At 40.2% G+C, this 19,887-nt stretch overlaps 1 long non-coding RNA gene across 1 annotated transcript in view; it reads right to left on the reverse strand.

Annotated features, from left to right (window-relative positions):
- Positions 1-5,644: 5,644 nt before the first annotated feature.
- LOC309609336 overlaps positions 5,645-19,887 on the reverse strand; it is a 39,290-nt gene continuing 25,047 nt past the window's right edge. The window contains exon 3 of the long non-coding RNA XR_014233380.1: positions 5,645-5,724. This is a non-coding gene — a long non-coding RNA (uncharacterized lncRNA). The remainder of the gene's footprint in view (positions 5,725-19,887) is intronic.

The following is a 19,887-nucleotide window of genomic DNA, read 5'->3' on the forward strand; positions in this document are numbered from 1 at the left end:
TTATTACAGGGTGGGATTCCTTAATCAAGGATTGGAGATGATGAGGAAGGCACTAGAATAGTGCTTGTCACCTCGAATGTGCGCATTAAAGGAGATATTATTTTACTATGTAAATTGTCACCCATGTGGCCCACGGGGCCTTCGTGGAGGATCAAATCAAGGTTTCCTGAAAGGGATATGCGTGTGAGTCTTATGACCCGAGTCAGGAGCACGACCAGCTTAGTGAACGAGTATTTATAAAAGTCTCCACTGACAACACGGTGCTGCTGGATTAGACATCAGTGTTCAGAAAGCAAAACTGTAAACCTTCTAGTCATTAAAAACTTGCAATCATATGTGGCAAGACATGTTAACAAAATCATTTCTAGAAATTTATTTTTTTTAAATTATAGGTAGTTATGTAGTTAAAAAAATTTCTACCATTCTTCCTAGATGTTTCTGCTTTTCAGTGATCCATGTGGGGCTAATAATTCACTTCTGGGGTTTTGAAGTTATTTGTTTGACTTTGGGGCATTCACATTCCCACTTGTGATAAATAAGTAGAAAGCGAATTCATTACTTGATTAATACAGACGAACACGTAAGGGGGAAAAGTGGGCAACATAATTATGTCTGCTTCTAATCAGACTTATTCAGCTCTCTGGTTCTCTCTGACTACGTGGGTATCAAGGTGTCCTGGAAAAGTTTGCAAATTCCCTCACTTTTGCTCTCTGCTCCCAAGAGGTCACTTTTTCTGTTATCTCCTGCCATCTGACCGCTTTGTTCCCTCTTGTCAACTCTGACGTCTGCCTGTCACCCCACTGCCCTTCAGAACTCTTTTCCTTGAAGCCTTTCCAAACAGGTGCTGTCTTGCTTCACTCTTGACCGTCATCCTGCTAACCCCTGTGCCTTACAGATGTTCCCCCTCCTGAACATTGACGTGCCTGTCTTTATATAGCCCAAACTGCCTTGGTGTGTCCATGCCCATCACTTCGTGTTTACCAGCACTTATCCTAACTCCTGCAGGAGAGCGGAGAGGCTCGGGATCCCGTGTCTCTTTTCATGTAGCACCTCGCATTGTTATGGCTTAAAGGAATTACAGAGACAACGAATAAAGGGTGTATGGGGGAAACTCTCAATACACTCCTTTCTGCTTTTCAGTTTAGCAATTCTTGTCTTAATCTGATATCTTACTATTAACTATAAACCTATTAGGCAAGGTTCTGAAGTTTTACTTGCAGGAAGGTGTGCAAGTTTGGACTGGTGGATGACTCCTAGATTCTATGGTATTTAAAAGCCATGGTTTAGTGAGAAAGCCTCAGAGAGAGAGAGAGAGAGAGAAAGAGAATTAGGAAGCCCTGCAAACAGAAGCCACTAAGTGAGTTCTTGCAAGGCCACTGGTAATTTACCTGTAACTCTCTGCGCTGATGTGATTCAGAAGGCAGGAGGTGAGTGCTCTGAGGCCACCTGATGGGAGAGGGAAGAAAAAGGGACAAAAGCACTTCTGCTCCCAACCCTATTTAGTCAGTAGTTGTGCTAACTGCTACCACTTCTTCATCCCCTTGCTATGTCCAGGCACTAAGTTATTAAAAAAAAAAAGTGCTATCTCATTTAATTCTCACGCCTGTGAGGAATTTTCACAGTTTTACGGAAGAGGACTCAGAAGCCCAGTGTCACACATTAGCAAAGTGTAGAGACAGACTATGAATCCAGGTCTGTCTAACCTTAAAGCCTGTCTAAGGCTTGTCCTTACCTAGGAGCCTGTGCATTTTGACTTTTGATCTTTTTTTTCCCCGTTGAGGGGAGAGAGGAACATTTTTTAGCAGATGAGAATTGACCTTCCACCTGGGGCTTAGCCTGCTAGCAGGTTCTCAGTACATTTTGGCTGAATGAGTGAGGGGGTCTGTTCCAGTTGCTCTGGGATGGAACATGCAAGGGAGCAGGGCAATGTCAGCGACAGGGCCCTGGTGAGTAAGTAGGAAGGAGGCCTCTCTTACTAGCTGTGTAATCAAGGTCAAGTGGCTTCAACTCTGCGGGCCTGAGTGTTACCTGTAAATCACAAGGAGGCTGAGGGACAAACAGTGTGATGGCTGCTATATCCCTTTGGGCACGTATGTCACAGTAAAAGAGGGGAGATAGAGTCATCCGTCCATGCCAGGGATTCAGGAATTCTGCTCTCTCTTTTTATCTCAGAAACCTGTATTTAGGGTTTGCACGGAGGGCAAGGATGAGGGGATTTAGGGGAAGAGTATTTCAAGATGGCAAAGAAGGATTTTGCGTCTTCTCTTCTCAAGGTGCCTCATTTGGTAGAAGCCTGTTTCCTTGTAGAGAATTCTAGTATGAGAAGGACTTGTGATGGATCTTGCTTCCAGGTGTCTACTTCAGAGATCTCCGTGGTCTATTCTTTCTCCTCCTGTGTTAGCTTTCCTGTGTCCAGAAGGTCCTTAATATATCTGACCTTCATTCTTTCTGCTGTAACTTAAGCTTATGCCCTCTCCTGCTACTGTTTAAACTGATCTCTCACCCAACACTGGTTAACCCTCAGAAAGAGCTTTAGACAAAAGAACCTATTGGAACACCCTCTTTTGGCCTTAGTTGTCTTCGTAATCCCTTTTATAGGGCACAGGTTATCTTGGTTTCTCCCACAATTGGTTTGGAAGCCTGCTCAGCTGCCCACGTCTCTCAGCTCTCAAGGGTCACTTTTGTCATCAAACAAATATTGAAACAGGTGGAACCTGCCACCCGTAATGTGAGCCACATGGAAAGAAAGTGACTCAGTCCTGGCAGCTCAAGTCAGGTTGGAGAGAGGTGACGGTGGGACTCCAGATGCTTCCTTGTGACTTTTGCAGCAAAGGGTCTCTGAATGGCTTCCTTCTTGAAGAAGGTGGCATTCCAACGTGATAAATGTGACCAGTTCGGTGCAACTGGACGTTCCCCTCTGTAGCCTCCTCGGACATAGCCACCTGCCCCGATTTGGCTGCTGGAGAAGCTGGTCTTCCGGCTCCTCCAAAAACACACGGGAGGGCTGGCATGAGGTGCAGACACAAAATTCAGGGCCTGAGCGGAAGTTTCAAGTGAAACTAACAAGGAAAGAGATTTGTTAGAAAACACTCCTGTTTCTCATCATTTCTGACACAGCTTGATTTGGCTGCTCTGTTAATAGTAGCTACATGTTTCTCACTGAATATCACAAAACATACACCGTTCTCTCAGCCTCGCTTCTCTTTCTTTCCAGCCTTAGAGTCACTGGTGGGTCACGGTAACCCAAACCTCCAAAAATATTCTTGGAATTTGCCCAGGAAGTCAGCCTGTCCTGCCCAGCTGTCAACCTGACTGCTTAAAGGACTGCTTCCTTATGTAAAGGAAGAATAATCGAGTGGGAAAACACCCTACTATATTAAGGAAGATGAGAGTTCTAGGCCAGGTTTCATAGTCATAGTTAGGTGACTTTGTCTTTTTTGGGCAAGTCCCTTCATCCCCTAGTACCTCCAGTTTTAATTTTGTAGGATAAAGATAAGATGCTAGTCCCACGCCTACGGGCAGGGATGCTCTGAAAATGAATAAACCAAGGCATGCCAATCCAAGAACTACTCTGAAGTAAATCCTATGTAAAGTCAGAAAATTGAGGCTGTTGTTGCAATGATGGAAGTAGATGTAAATGCTCAGCAAGTCTTAACTACATAAACATAGGGAAGTAGGAGAGATGTGTTTTTTTGTGCCTCCAAAAATAAATGACCAACACCTCCCCCACCTGTTTTTCTTATTTCCAGGTGTGTGTGCATTAATATTTTTTAATTGCCCAATTCCTTCTTGTGAAACTTTTGCTAAAACAGTAAATTTAGGTTATCTGGTGAAAAACCATACCCTCTTGTTATTGATGTTTTAAAACGTTTAAGTATTTTGACCTAAATGCTAAAGAACAAAGTCCATTGTTTAACTAAAAAGGCAGAATGTAAATATTTAGCTTAAGTATTCGAAGTATCTATTTTCACAATCACAATACTTTCTTGCAAATGTTTGAGAGAGAGTTATAATATGACTCTTTGAAAAGCGTGGGAAGTTAAAGATGAAATAAAAACCTGACCATAGACTTCCTTCCTCAATTTTGAGTGAGATCTCAATAAGTTTCTCCTGTAATTGGATGTGGACTTTATTAGCTTTTTATTTGACTTCATACAACTTATTTTTGGAAAATAATAATTGCATTTTAATAGAGATGTGGCTTACGGCGAATTAAGTGAAATGCATTTCTTGGAAAGTAAAAAAATGTGGTTTCCATTTTACTCCTCTTTAGAGGCATTTATTTTCAGGTCCTGCAGGTCGTTTTAAACTTCATAATTTTGTTTATTAGTCACTCACTTTCTTGTTTGAGCTTTTGATCATTTATTCCTTTATTTGGCCACTCATTCATTAATTTATACATTTATCATCAAATATTCAATGATCTAATAATATGTGCCAGTTACCATTCTAGGTACATTTGTATTTTATAAAGGTGTGGGTTTTCGTTTAAGCATATTTCTGTTACATCTGGCAAACCAATTTGTTTTAAAGCACATTCTGAACACTGGCGAGACACATGAATCAGCCTTAATGGTAATAAGGGAATGTCTACAACTCAGGTTCTTGGCCATCTTGGGGAAGGCAGGCCGTGGGCAGTAATAAAAATAGTTTACACCAACAGAACCCTGCCATGGGCACCTGGTGCTAATTACAAGTGTTTTCCATGAATAAACTAGGTTAATCTTTATGATGATCAGTCATGTTCTCATTTCAGAGAGGAAGAAACTGAAGCAGAAGGCCTCAGCTTCAGTAATGTTGTAAAAGATACAGAGCTTTTTAAATGCTGGATCCAGAAGAACAACATAACACATCTCAAAGTGTTTTTGTGAAAATTAAAGCAGAAAAATCATGTAAATTGATAATATCTCAATCAACATGAAGAAGAAAAGACTACAGAATAATTGTCTTTGTAATCGCACCAAATGACCAGTTTAAAATGTGGCCTCCAGAGGGGATTTGAATCTGCCACCTACTAGCTGTGTGACCTTGGGCAAGTTGTTTCACATCTCTGTGCCTCAATTTCCTCATCTGTAAATTGAGGAGAGTGATTATGAGGATTAAATGGAATAATAAATATAAATAATTTAGCATGCATCTGGCTCGTGATAAACACTTAATAAGTATTAGCTATTGTTATCATCATTATTTGACTGTCACTATTTCTACTCCTCCCTGTGAGAGAGGGGAAAGCTGGTAAAACAGCAAATTAGATTAAGATAAAATCTTTGATTTAAGCAAAGTCAGCAACTTGAACCTCATGCAACTGAAACATCATATTTTGTAAAATTGATAAAGTCCCCACAACGTATCATGCAAGTTACTGCAGTGCCCAGATGATATCATGCCAAGGAGAAATTTATCAAGGAAGAATAGAACTGGTTAGAAAGTAACTGATTCTTTGCAACTCAGTTTGTATTTAGTGAGCATCTTCTGTGTGGGGAGCACAGTGCCTGGCCCTTTGGGGGATAAGGCAGGTGGCTCACAACAGGGGACGCAGAGATGGTTCTTCCACCCAAAAGTGTCAGTCTTATGGGTAAAGCAAGTCACATATAGAAAAAGATTAAATAGCAAAACCTGGCAGGAAGCAGAAAGTGATGTAATCGTTGCTTTGGCCTGAAAGGGAGAGGCATTGTGTTCAGAGTCTTCAGGAAAGCTCCCTGTAGAGGATGGAACCACTTTCAGCTGCAAAGAAGTGAGAAGTGCATCAGAGGAGGCAAATAAAGCTACTGCGACTAAGAGTTGAGGCAACTACAGGAGATGAATTTGACCGAGCAGGTCAAGAAAAGTTGAAATCAATTCTCTGCAATTAACATCTCTGAGCTCAGATTTTATTTTTTGAGGTATATATGGCCTAGGAAAAAAAAGCATGACTCAGACAGGGTTCATACCTCAGTCCTGCACTATTAGCTGTGTGACCATATCCATGTATTTAACCTTTTTTGAGCCTCAGTTTCCTCATCTGTAAAATGACCATAATTCATGCTCTACGTAAGTAGGTAATTATGAGGCTCCACTGAGGTAAGGGACATGACAGTGCCTAAAGAGCCATAAAGAATTCTGTGAATACAATGGAATTTTCTAGCAGTGCCTGTTTTTAAAGTTCCTACCATTTGCTGGGACCCCTACTTAAAAAACAACGTGTAACCTAATGGTATACAGAGCAAGTTTTTCCTTGTGCAGTCTTTTTTTTTTTTTCCATTAAACATTTCTGGGTTCCTGCTGATTCTTTTGTAAACCACTTCCTTTTGTGGAAATCTTGAACTAGTCTTGATGTAGAAACTGGCTGCTGGGGCAATGGTGAATGAGCCAGTTTATTAAAGTTATTGCCCGATCTTTGGAGAAAGGTGGTCCCTCCTGGCTCTTTGACATAGATTGCAACTCCCTCCCAATCGTAGAAACTTCGTCCTTAAATACTTTTAATTGACTGCATCTTGCTGTTCTGTAATTCTAGCTTGCAAAATAAGCTCTTCCTAAATATATCCTCTGATGACTACTCCAGCTTGCTATGCTTTCAATTTCTCACATCTTGGGTTATTTGAAGAAGTTTATATTTATCTAATCCCCCAAGCAGCCCCAAGGGGAAGCAGGCTGCCAGAAGGGACGAGATTCACTTCCCTTTGTTTTTCACACAAGCCACTATGGTTCTGCCTCAGCCACATATCTCTTCCTTTGCTGTACTCTTACTTGAATCATTGCTACTCTTGGTAACCAAATGCTGCGTTACTTTTATGCCTCTATGTTCTTTTCTTTTTTCTGCTCGTTGGAAAGTCTAATACCTTGCCCCTTTTCGCCCCCCACAAAGAGTAAAACCTAATATAAAGGGATCTTCAGGTTCTATGTCTGCGAATTTAATTAGTACAGTTGGCATTATCTCACAGGGTTGGGGGACTGAAGGAAGGAGAAAGGAAGCTGTTATTATAAAACTGGAGTCTATGTTTAAAAGCAAAGTCATACTTTTCATTTTTTCCCCTGTTCTTAGAAGCAATGTATCTTGTACTTCAGGGCTAAAATGTACCTTCCTCTCTGAAATCTTGGCTATAAACCCTGGCTCTATAGTTCTTTTTTCTTTTCCAGGAAGACACTTTGCAGCCAAAGCAGACGTTGGATTGACCAGCATAGTCTAGGCAACTTTTACTGTTAAAGGAAGATCCTGATGGAAGGATCAAAGCTTCGATTGTGCTGTGATGTCTGATCCGTAACCAACCTTCACCCACGCCTCCCGCCCCCTCACACTTTTTCCTCTTTATCTCCTTCTGATTTGCAGTGCTCTTCAGATGCCTTTTCTTCGGGCCAAGTGGGATCTAGAACTCCAACATGGCACCCTTCTACCTTACAGTACCCTCAGCAGGGTCGCTGTCAGCCTCAGATGGAATAGTCTGGAGCTAGAGGTCTCTCACGAACACGATGTTTTGGTGTGTTTGCATCAGATTCCTGTTGCAGAGTTTAGGAAGCGAATCTGGTAACCGCCTAAACGAAAACACTTCCCCTTACTCTCTACGTCAAAGAGAAGCTACCTGAAATGGATGCCAGCTTTGAGGAGTGAAGACAGAGCTCTGTATTTTAAGGAGGCCTCAGTGAATAGGGAAAGGACCTTGGCTTCACTAGCTGGACCTGGTTACACAACTTATCTTAGCTTCAGTTTCCTCTTATATCGGATGAGGAGATGCTGTCTCCCTCGCATAGTGTTTATGAGAGGGCAATGAGATAATTTAAATGAAGTAGTCATTTCTCTTAGGCAGAATCGCTTCTGTTTTGTTTACATGCTGTGGAGGAGGCCTCCTTGAAGTTTGTTTTTTGAGTTGCGGTCATGTGATTCATATTTCTGGTCAAGCCCCGGTGCTCTGGGTAGGTGTTTATGTCCACCTCCCCCAGCTCCTGGGGGGAAGGGAGGCTTGCCGAGCTCGTCCTTGTGCTGGAGTAAGAGCCACGGAGGGCAGGACTTAAGAGCTCAGGCTGGAGCTGGGCTGCCTGGCTTCCAGTGTGCCTCTTCAGGAACTAGCTGTGCCACCTCGGACAAATTACTCAGCCTCTCTGTGCTTCAGTTTCCTCATCTGTAGAATAGGGAAAACAGTGTATCCCATAGTGTGCAAAAAACTACAGGAAAAAAACAAACAGGCAGGCTCATAGAGGCTGTAAGAATTAAAAGAGAAAATTCCTGCATATATGTAAAAGGCTTAGGACAGTGCCCGGTTCCCGATTTGATTTGCTGTGGCTGTTCACAGGACCCACCAGACTGCCCACCGCGTGGTGAGTGCTTTCCAGACGCAGGCTTGCAGACAACAGGCAGGAGAGCCCTCCCCTCACCCTGCCCCCTCCCAGGGCTGCTGGCCATATCCATCTTGGCAGTCAGTTCTGCGCGGACGGGGCTATGTCCAACTTGCCAAGCTGTATCTGTAACTCCTGGCCTCTGGTAGAATAGATTCTAAAAATATGTTTAACAAATGATACATGGACCACTAGAAAGTACTACAGGGCATAAGCAGTTTCCAAGAGACATCGGCACACTCTATGGGGTCACCCTGCCTGCAGGGACGAAGGTGGGGTTGGAGAGAGACAGGAGAACACGCCTTTATTGGGAACAACCCCGGACGTTTACAATTACAGGAGCAAACAGATAGGCAGGCTCATAACGCCTGATTTAGAAACTAGTCCTATTATACATAGTATTAACCCCAAACCTCAGTTTTCAGTTTAGGGTGGAATTTAGGGCTTAAAAACTGAATGGAGATTCAGCACAGAAAAACCACACATTAAGGACTGATTAAATATTGTACATTTTTCTCAAAGCTATCTTATAATAGCTGTTTCTTGCCTCTTAATTGATGGTGTGGTATCTAAAGGAAAGGAGCCTGGGAAGCCTATCCCATTGTATTTTTAGAAGTACTTGAGTGAACTGTAACAACTTGAGAGTCATGGCAACGTCCAGGACGTTTTGTATCCTCCCCGGGCAGATGATATATTACCGCCTGCCAGACGCAGTGTCTGAAGGAATTCTGCAGATCAAGGGCCAGACCTCGACAGGAGACTTGTTCTAAAACAATCATCAGCTGGGCTGAAACAACATTAAAAAATATTTCTAGGTTTGCTAAGAGCGCTGTTCATAGCATCTCACCCCAGAGTTTTTATCCTCTGCTTTTTGGAGTCATTTCCATGGAGGCCACGCCCCCATGTCATACATGACAGCTGACAGGGGCATCGTGTAAGGTTGAGTGGTCAACTTTAAGCCTTTCTGCTTTAGCAGGAAAATTTAAAAAAAAAAAAGAAAGAAAAGAAACCTGGAGATTATCATACAAAGTGAAGTAAGTCAGACGGAGAAAGACAAATATCATATGATATCGCTTAATACAAATGAACTTATTTACAAAACGGCAACAGACTCACAGACTTAGAGAACAAACTTATGGTTACCAAAGGGGAAAGGTGTGGGGGAGGGATAAATTGGGAGTTTGGGATTGACATATACACACGACTAGTTTTAAAATAGATAACCAACAAGGACCTACTGTATAGCACAGGGAACTCTACTCAATATTCTATAATAACCTAAGTGAGAAAAGAATTTGAGAAAGAATAGATATGTGTACACGTATAACTGAATAACTTTGCTGTACGCCTGAAACTAACACAACTCTGTAAATCAACTATACTCCAATATAAAATAAAAATTACAAAAAAAGGAAATCTCTGTTCATCTTTGCCTCTGGGCTCATAAAGTCTTTTATGCCCCAAATAACTTATCTTCCAGAAAAAATGTGAATTGCAGTACACACAACGATGTGTATCAAGTATAAAAATGTGCTGGGATTTTGAATCCATCGTGAGGCTTTATTCAACTATATATATTGGATTGGCCAAAAGGTTCATTCGGTTTTTTCCAGAGAGATGGTTCTAGTAGTGCTTAGTTGTCTTTAACTTCGTTTGAAACAGTTTTGTTAGATTGTATTGTTACAGCTGTCATATCAGTGTGCATTTAAAAAGAAACTTATCAAAATTGGTGAATTTTTGTGTAGCCAGTTTAATATTGAAGATGGAAGAAAAAAGCAACATTTTCAGCATATTATGCTTTATTATTTCAAGAAAGGTAAAAATGCAACTGAAACGCAAAAAATAGATTTGTGCAGTGCATGGAGAAGGCGCTGTGACTGATCAAATGTGTCAAAGTGGTTTGTGAAGTTTCCTGCTGGAGATTTCTCACTGGACGATGCTCCACGGCCGGGGAGACCAGTTGATGTTGATAGCGATCAAATTGGCACCTTAATTGAGAACAGTCAATGTTATACCATAGCTGACATACTCAAAATATCCAAATCAAGCGCTGAAAATCATTTTTACCAGCTTGCTTATGTTAATCGCTTTGATGTTTGGGTTCCACATAAGTTAAGCGATAAAAGTCTTCTTGACCATATATCTACATGCGATTCTCTACTGAAATGTAATGAAAATGTTCCGTTTTTAAAATAAATTGTGATAGGCGATGAAAAGTGGATACTGTACAATAATGTGGAACAGAAGACATCGTGGGGCAAGGGAAATGAACCACCACTAACCACACCAAAGGCCGGTCTTTGTCCAGAGAAGATGATGTTGTGTATATTGTGGGTTGGAAGGAGTCCTCTATTATGAAGTCCTTCTGGAAAACCAAATGACGAATTCCAACAAGTACTGCTCCCAATTATACCAACTGAAAGCAGCACTTGACAAAAAGCGTCTGGAATTAGTCAACCGAAAACTCATAATCTTCCATCAGGATAACGCAAGACCGTTTCTTTGATGACCAGGCAAAAACTGTTACAGCTTGGCTGGGAAGTTCTGATTCATCTGCCGTATTCACGAAATATTGCACCTTCGGATTTCCATTTATTTAGGTCTTCACAAAATTCTCTTAATGGAAAAAATTTCCATTCCCTGGAAGACTGTAAAAAGCACCTGGAACAGTTCTTTGCTCAAAAAGATAAAAAGTTTTGGGAAGATGGAATTATGAAGTTGCCTGAAGAAATGGCAGAAGGTAGTGGAACAAAATGGTGACTAGGTTGTTCAATAAAGTTCTTGGTGAAAATGAAAAAGTGTGTCTTTTATTTTTACTTTAAAAACCGAAGGAACTTTTTGGCCAATCCAATAGTTTTATCATTTTAACAAATGACATGAAATTTTATACTTACTAATGAAACTCCCAGTTTCTTGTTTTTCTTTCTCAACTGGAGGAAACTAAAAAAAGAAAGACTATTTTTGCTTTGGGATTGGATTTATTTTCAGCTTATTTGTTGATTTGAGGGCCCATTACAATCCCCCGCGGGGCGAGGAAAGTCCTGAGTCTGTGGACCAGACTTTCCCTCCTGCCTCTGGCACTGACCATGTCCAGGGGGGACATGTCACTTAACTTTCTGATGGGCAGTTTCCTCATCTGAAAAGCAGGGGTAACATGTCTCCCTCACGTGGTTGATGTCTATGTCCAACACATACTGGACAACAAGAATTTTTAAATCTGAATTTAGGTTGTTTTTTTTTTAGATACATATGTGTAGGAAGAAAACTGGGATTGAGCCATAAAACCAGAGTCTGGGTTCTGCTGCTTCTTATCTCTGAACAAGTTAACTCAGAAACAGAACCTTTGGGGTCTAAGCCCCCTTGTCTTACAAATGACAAAACTGAAGTTCAGAAAAATGAAGGGCTTTGCCTAAGGCTATGCAGTAAGCTAGTGACCAGGCATTGACCATAAACCAGGAGTCAAGGGATACCTGGTCCCAGGGTTTTCCAGTCATATGTCCTGCCTTCGGTAAAGAGCTATGTAGATTTGTTATATTAATTTTTTTTTTTTAAGGTTTGCATTTTTTTTCTTTTTTTAAATTTATTTATTTATGGTTGTGTTGGGTCTTCGTTTCTGTGCGAGGGCTTTCTCTAGTTGTGGCAAGCGGGGGCCACTCTTCATCGCGGTGCGCGGGCCTCTCACTATCGCGGCCTCTCTTGTTGCGGAGCACAGGCTGCAGATGCGCAGGCTCAGTTATTATGGCTCATGGGCCCAGTTGCTCCGCGGCATGTGGGATCTTCCCAGACCAGGGCTCGAATCCGTGTCCCCTGCATTGGCAGGCAGAATCTCAACCACTGCGCCACCAGGGAAGCCCTGTTATATTAATTTTTTCCAGTGTCTACCCAATTTGATATTCTGAGTTCCAAAAAAGCTGCTTTAGATGAAAAGAGGAAAATGGCAACCATGACTGACCAGGAGGAAATTATAGAGCAGAGAGCCTTAGTGCTCAGATATAGCTCAGAAAACAGACTCGGAGAGGTGAATATTAGCTTGGACTTACACATGGACACACAGGCCAGCTCCTGATTCCCCGTCTTTCCCCTCACATCACAGCTGCCTCATTTTGATGGGAAATGGCAAGGTGATACATGTACTATATGTTGTTGGAAACTTTCAGTGGCTGGTACAATCCTTAACCCCCCATAAGTCTCCCTAGATGCCTTCAAAAAATTCTGCCAGCAGAAGTTCCAGTATAGAGTGTTGAGTGGGATTTACAAACTGAATTCACCGGTATAATCACCACCCTGATCCAGAAACAGAACGTTATCAGCATTCCAGAAGCATCCTGCATGTCCCCAATCAATGGGGGCATCCTGTCCTCACTTCTGAATAGCATAAATTAGCTTTCTCCTGTTTTTGTGCTTTAGGTATAAATGGAATAAAATAGTATGTACTCATTTGTGTCTGGCTTCTTTTGGGGAATATTTTGACGTTGACTTAGATCCAACAGAAGTAGAAGGAAAAAACTCTTTTGCATATTGCCGTTTCATATTCATGATGAAAGCTGGTATCAATATAGCAGTTGATTAGAAAGAGTGTGTAGGTGAAATTGAGTTGCAAGTCATCCTTATTGCCAAGATTTTTGTACCTTAAGTGATTCATTTTACACTAAATTATACTTTTTAGTTAGGCCAGTTGATGTAAGTAATACAAAATTGGGGAAGGAAAGTGAAAAATAAAAAACTCTTTCTCTTGTGTGCTTCTCTTGCATTTATTATTTTTAAACAAATTTTTGGTTTTACGGTATGTTCAGAAGAGAAGAGTGAATTTTCTAAATAACTATTCTATTCCAAATCAATAGAAACTCTTGAATAAAGATCCCAGATGATTCTGTCTTAGTTATCTTTGTATTCCTACTGTCTAACTAAATGTCTGGCATAGAGTAGGTATTTAATAAATAATAGCTGCTAGAATAAATGAATGATTAAATAAGTTAAAAGAAGATGGCAAACAAAGAGTCACTACTTTCTTATTCTAGAGAATATGGACCATCAGAGTACTGAGGAAGAAGAAGAGACTTTCTAAATATTGGAAGAGAGTTTTGGAAGTAGTTTAGCCTTTGGGATCTGGAGTCAGGCGGCTGTAATCCTCTGGTCCTCATGTGGCAGAGACTGCTCACTATCTCCTAGGGTCCCTTTTCCTTTGTTTCTTCTAGTGATGGGATTCCTGAGTGTTAGCAAGGCACACAGCTACTCAGCTAGAGACAATATTTCACAGCATCCTTTGCAGCTACAAGACTAAGTTCTTGCCAATGGGAAGTCACCGGAAGTGATGTGACACCTTCTGGATATTACTTTTATTTAAAAAAAAAATTTTTTTTAACATCTTTATTGGAGTATAATTGCTTTACAATGGTGTGTTAGTTTCTGCTGTATAACAAAGCGAATCAGCTATATGTATACATATATCCCCATATCTCCTCCCTCTTGCGTCTCCCTCCCACCCTCCCTATCCCACCCCTCTAGGTGGTCACAAAGCAAAGAGCTGATCTCCCTGTGTTATGCGGCTGCTTCCCACTAGCTATCTATTTTACATTTGGTAGTGTATATATGTCCATGCCATTACTTTTAAAAGACAATTCCTGCTGGCTGGGAGACAATAACACTAGAACAGCTAGTTCTAGGGTCCCAGAGATGAAAGTCACATATTGGTAGCAGAGTCTCCCTGCTTGCCTCTGTACTGTCAGGTGAAAGGTGAAAGAGAAACAAGCTTCTATGTTATGAAGACATTGTATTTTGGGATTTCTTTTTTTTAATTGAAAAAAGACCTTAGCATGTATCCAATTAATGCAAAAATTGGTACCAGAAGTGGGATGTGACCACATAAAAAACCTAAGTTTTGTGGCATTGGATAGCAACAAGCAGAGGTGACATGGACACAATATTTCATCTAGGAACATTGGCAACACTTGTTATTCTGTGACACATCATTTGCTAAGACAGTTACCTATTATAACTAGGAAGACAGGCTATGGGCCTACTGACCTTTAGCTCGAAGAGAACAACTCAGAATATACGTATATGTTGACTAGTCCTCACTACTGTCAATAATGTATTATAAGAGGAAAGGGAAGTCAGGTAATTATTAGTCAGTAAGCAGAGATAGAAGGGAATATAGCTCTGATAAGGGAATATAGCTCTCATTTATGGTTTGCAATATAATATGGCTCAGAGCTTAAAAGTTGGGCCATGCAGGGTTGGAAGATCTGGGTCCCCAGACAGCAGCAGATAAGTTTGATGATGGAGGTCTTTCTCATGGACCTTCTGTTAAGTATTTTCCTTGGCCAGAAAATGGAAATCAGGCCAAAGTAAAGACTGGATAAAAGACATTGCCTTCCCAACTGTTTCAAATGGTTGCCACTAAATGTAGCCAACATTAAACTGAAGCAAAGAGGGAAAGGCTGAACAGAGAGGCCAGTAAATAAAAGAGGAGGCTTGGCTCAAGAGCTGTGACCAGAGAGATCTTTGGCTACTGTTACTTTCACATGGAAGCCAGTAGATTAGAATTCCACTTGGATTGTGTGATTTATTTGCAGAAACATGGGTAGGCATGACTATCAGGCAGAGGGGTAGACATGGAAGAGAGTGATGTTACCCTAATAACCATTTTTCCTTTCTTTCTTTTTCTAACAAAATATCCAATTCCCCCTGGCAAGTATTAGCAGGGCACACGGTTGCCTACCTAGTCACTATATTCCCTCAGCTTTCTTTGGGATTAAGTTTACTATGTGACTCATTTCTAGCCAATGGTATGTGAGAGGGAGTTTTGTATGTTTGAAAATCATTGGTTATTTACTCTCTCTCCACACCCCGCCCCCTTTCCCATGTCTTTGAAATAGACAAAAACTGGAGCTTCCCTGGGCCAAAGAGAAGAGCTGCATATTGATGACAATAGAGCCATCCCACTTGTGTGATATCACCCGCTTCTGGACTGTTACATGGAAGAAAAACAGACTTTGGTTTTATTTAAGCCACACTATTTTTTAAGTGCTTTTGTTTCAGCTTAACCTGTAGTCCAATGAACACGTAGGCATTTGCACACTCTCAGGTTCAATACAAGAAAGGAGAAACCACTTTAAGTATTTTAAACTGAAAGGGTTTTAATACAGGGGATTAGGCACTTAAAAAGCATTAGAAGGGTTGAAGAAACAGGTTCTGGGTTGTTCCAAAGTCATCCAGGAATGAACACAAAATTTTACAAAACTGACCCACTGGAGGTTACTACCTCTGAGACCAGCCACAAAACTCTGCCAGGATCAAGAACTTGCTGCTGCCTCTAAACACCAAGGTATCTATAGAATGGATGCTGGAGCACGGTGCCAAGGAGCCTTAACTTGTTTGCCAGAAGAAACAGTCAAGAAAGGATAAGAAAGTGGTTTCTGCCGCACTTCTGCCTTCTATATCATCATGTCTCACTTGCGTGTATCTACCTTTTGGGACACAATTTTCTTCCAGTACCCTAGCTGCAAGGGAATATGGGAAATGTAGTTTTTGTCTTTGCAACCTCTTCAATGAGAATGAATGGAAATTAAGTGAGCAGATTCAGTCCCAGCACGCAGTTATCTCAACTCTATTCAATAGAATGGAAATGGTATGTTACCTACCTCAAAGGGCTCATGGGAGAATTAGATGAGATTTAATATATGTGAAACATGTATATATGACTGGCACATATTTAAAGCTCAAAAAATTGTAGGCATTATATCATAAAATCATCTAGTAACTTAAAATATGTGCTTCTTTGCCACATTCGTGTCCTTTTCACCAAAATGATTCATTGGTTAGGGATCAATAAGCTTGATAAAGATGCCTTTTCTGTATAATAATATAAAAGTGTCCATCTCCTATTACTACAAAAGCTAGCTGCTACTGAAAACTATGAAAACATAAATTTTCTTTAGCGAATGCTCCAGAAAGTAAGAGCACGCCATCGTTTGACAATAGGGTGAGGCATTAAGGCTGGAGAAAGCAGTAAGGGTCCAGTCATTTTTAGACTCTCTTCAAGAGTCAGCACTGTATTTTAGAGCAGTGGGAATCTATTGAAGGATTTTAAGTTGGGGAGAGGCATTATCAGACTTGCCTTCTAGAAAGCTCCCAGATTGCTACCTCAGAACCCTGTCAGGGGAATTTTAGGGTAATGGAATACATTTATGTTTTCAATTAATACATACAAAATGTCTGTAGGTGCTTTTGGATACTTATTACCTGCTGTGAATTAAAAGCCTGATTCTGATTCATATAAATAAATGAGAGGAAAGAAAGAAGATGTCATCTTCTGTTGGTTTATAACTATGAAGGAAGCAGGTATTATATAAGATTTTCTATGAATTGGATCCAAAGTTCTCCAATAGTTATTTAATGACTGAGTGTGAAAGACTTTTAAAGCATAATTTTGCTGCACTGTTACCTATTAGTGACCAAAATGTTGGTAAATTTCTTTATGTTATGTGACCAGACATTGGAATGATTCAGACATTTTACTCAGGCTCTCCTAATGAGACATCTCACACAGGGAGACCTCAAAATGATGTACAGAGAATGGTCGAGCTACATGTGCTGAGGATAATCTTGCTGGACTGCCGTTTCATTCATCTGTTTGGATCTTCAGTCAAGGGTAACAAAACTATGGTAGCATTCTTAACGATTCCTTTTAAAAGGAGTAGATTATAAATATAAAGTGTGGTATGCCCTGTTTTAAAATCAATGATGTCTGAGGTAATTATAGGACATGGCAAAACTGCAGGGATAGATATCAGGTCAAATGAAAGAAAGCCATTCAGTTGCTGAGCAAAGAGTGCCTGTCAGCTCTGTTCCACGACACTGGTGGCAAATGCCAGTGTTGCCGGTATCATTACAGGTAAAATGTCAGTCACAGTCCGACTTCCTTAGTCTTGAGTGTTTCCTGCGCAGTCTAAAAATACACTGGGAGAAAGTAGACCGAGTTCACTGGCTGGGAGCAATCTGCTTCATTCTGAGGAGAAGCCAGACTGTTCATTCAGTATCTAACTGTGGAATACTAAAAGAAATTAAGTCATTTAAACAACCCCCAAACTATGATTCAATTAAAAAGTGGTTATTGGATTTGATGCCTCTTAAGGTGTTCTTGGTTCTTTTTCTTCCACTCTGATCATCTTAGAGTTAGATTCCATCCTCCCAGTCCTCCTTGAATCCAGTGAAAAAAAGTACAATTCAGAGTAAGTGTGACTTTCTGAAATAGTATCTTTTTTTTTTTTTTTTTTAATTTATTTATTTATTTATGGCTGTGTTGGGTCTTCGTTTCTGTGCGAGGGCTTTCTCTAGTTGTGGCAAGCGGGGGCCACTCTTCATTGCGGTGCGCGGGCCTCTGACTATCGCGGCCTCTCTTGTTGCGGAGCACAGGCTCCAGACGCGCAGGCTCAGTAAATTGTGGCTCACGGGCCCAGTTGCTCCGTGGCATGTGGGATCTTCCCAGACCAGGGCTCGAACCCGTGTCCCCTGCATTGGCAGGCAGATTCTCAGCCACTGCGCCACCAGGGAAGCCTGAAATAGTATCTTTGAACTGTTAAAATTTTTAGAACTTTAACTCCTAGAGATGTCATATGTCTGTGAGTTTGGTCAGTAATCTTACCAGTTTGATTTACTTATTGCATATTCACTGAATGCCTACTATGTGCTGGGCTGTCTTGAGCAAAGATTTTCAAGGTGTGTACTCTACTGAGGACACATTTTTCTGAACCTTCACAGTCTCCATATTACAGACATGAAAACTGACTGCTGCCCTGCCAGGAAAGATGAGTTACCTGTGGTGACAGAGAGGGTCACTTGACTAGAGTTCCATGGATGAGCCAGATGAATTCTTTACCAACTACCCCCTCTTTATTAGTCATTTTCAAGTCATGCTTACATGACCTGGAATAATGTAAATTATTTATAAGACCAAAAATGTTATTTTAAATAGGTATTCTTAAAAAAAAATGGCAGTATTCTTATGTTTTACAAAGTCTCTAAAAAGATGCAAGTTTAGATTAGATTCTTAAAAAGAATACACAAAGAAATAGGAGATATTTATTAATAATTAATAGTTTATTAAAATTCTTAAGAAATTATTTCCAGCTTTAAAATCATACAAAGATGATAGAAGGGGAAAACAAGTAGGAAAATTTAGGAGTCCACAAATCAATCAAAGTGATACACATTAACAAAATGAAGGATAAAAATCACATGACCATCTCAGTAGATGCAGAAAAAGTATTTGACAAGATTCAACACCCATTCATGATAAAAACTCTCAATAAAGTTGACACAGAGGGAATATACCTCATTATAAAAAAGGTTTTTTATGACAAACCTCAGCTAACATACTCAATGGTAAAAAGCTGAAAGCTTTTTCTCTGAGATCAGGAACAAGACAAGGATGCCCAGTCTCACCAGTTCTATATAACATAGTATTGGAAGTTGAAGTCACAACAATTAGACAAGAAAAAGAAATAAAAGACATACAAACTGAACTGGAAGAAGTAAAATTATCACTAATTTGCAGATGACATGATACTATATATAGAAAACCATAAACACTTCACCAAAAAAACTACTAGAACTAATAAATAAATTTAGTAATGTTGTAGGATACAAAATTAATATACAGAGATCTGTTGCATTTCTATACACTAATAATGAACTATTGGAAAGAGAACTCAAGAAAACAATCTCATTTACAATCTAATCAAGAAGAACACAATACCTAGGAATAAATTTAACCCAGGAGGTGAAAGACCTGTACTTTGAAAACTATAAGATATTGATGAAAGAAAATGAAGATGATACAAATAAATGGAAAGATATACTGTGCTCATGGACTGGAAGAATTAATATTGTTAAAATGTTCATACTCTCCAAAACAATCTACAGATTCAATGCAATCCCTGTCAAAATACTCATGGCATTTTTCACAGAACTAGAACAAATTACCCCCCAAATTTGTATGCAATCACAAAAGATATCGACTAGCCAAAGCAGTCTTGAGAAAGAAGAAAGCTGGAGTTATTATGCTCCCTGACTTCAAACTATGTTACAAAGCTATAGTAATCAGGACAGTATGGTACTGGCACAAAAACAGACACATAAGATCAATGCAACAGAACAGAGAGCCCAGAAATAAACCCACACTTATATGGTCAATGTCTCCTATGACAAAGGAGGCAAGTCCATACAATGGGGAAAAGAGAGTCTTTTCAATAAGTGATGCTGGGAAAACTGGACAGTTACATGGAAAAAAATGAAAGTAGAATATTTTCTCATACCATATACAAAAATAAACTCAAAATGGATTAAAGACTTAAATGTAAGATCTGCAGCCATGAAACTCCTAGAAGAAAACATAGGCAACACTCTCTTTGCTATTTGTCTTAGCAATACATATATTTTTTGGATCTATTTTCTCAAGACAGGGAAACAAAAGCAAAAATAAATGAGGCCTAATTGAATTTAAAAGCTTTTGCACAGCAAAGAAAACCATCAACAAAACAAAAAGACAACATACAGACAAGACCCAGTGCATTCAGG

Source organism: Balaenoptera borealis (genome assembly GCF_965194805.1).
Source record: "Balaenoptera borealis genome assembly, chromosome: 13".
NCBI lineage: Eukaryota > Metazoa > Chordata > Mammalia > Artiodactyla > Balaenopteridae > Balaenoptera > Balaenoptera borealis.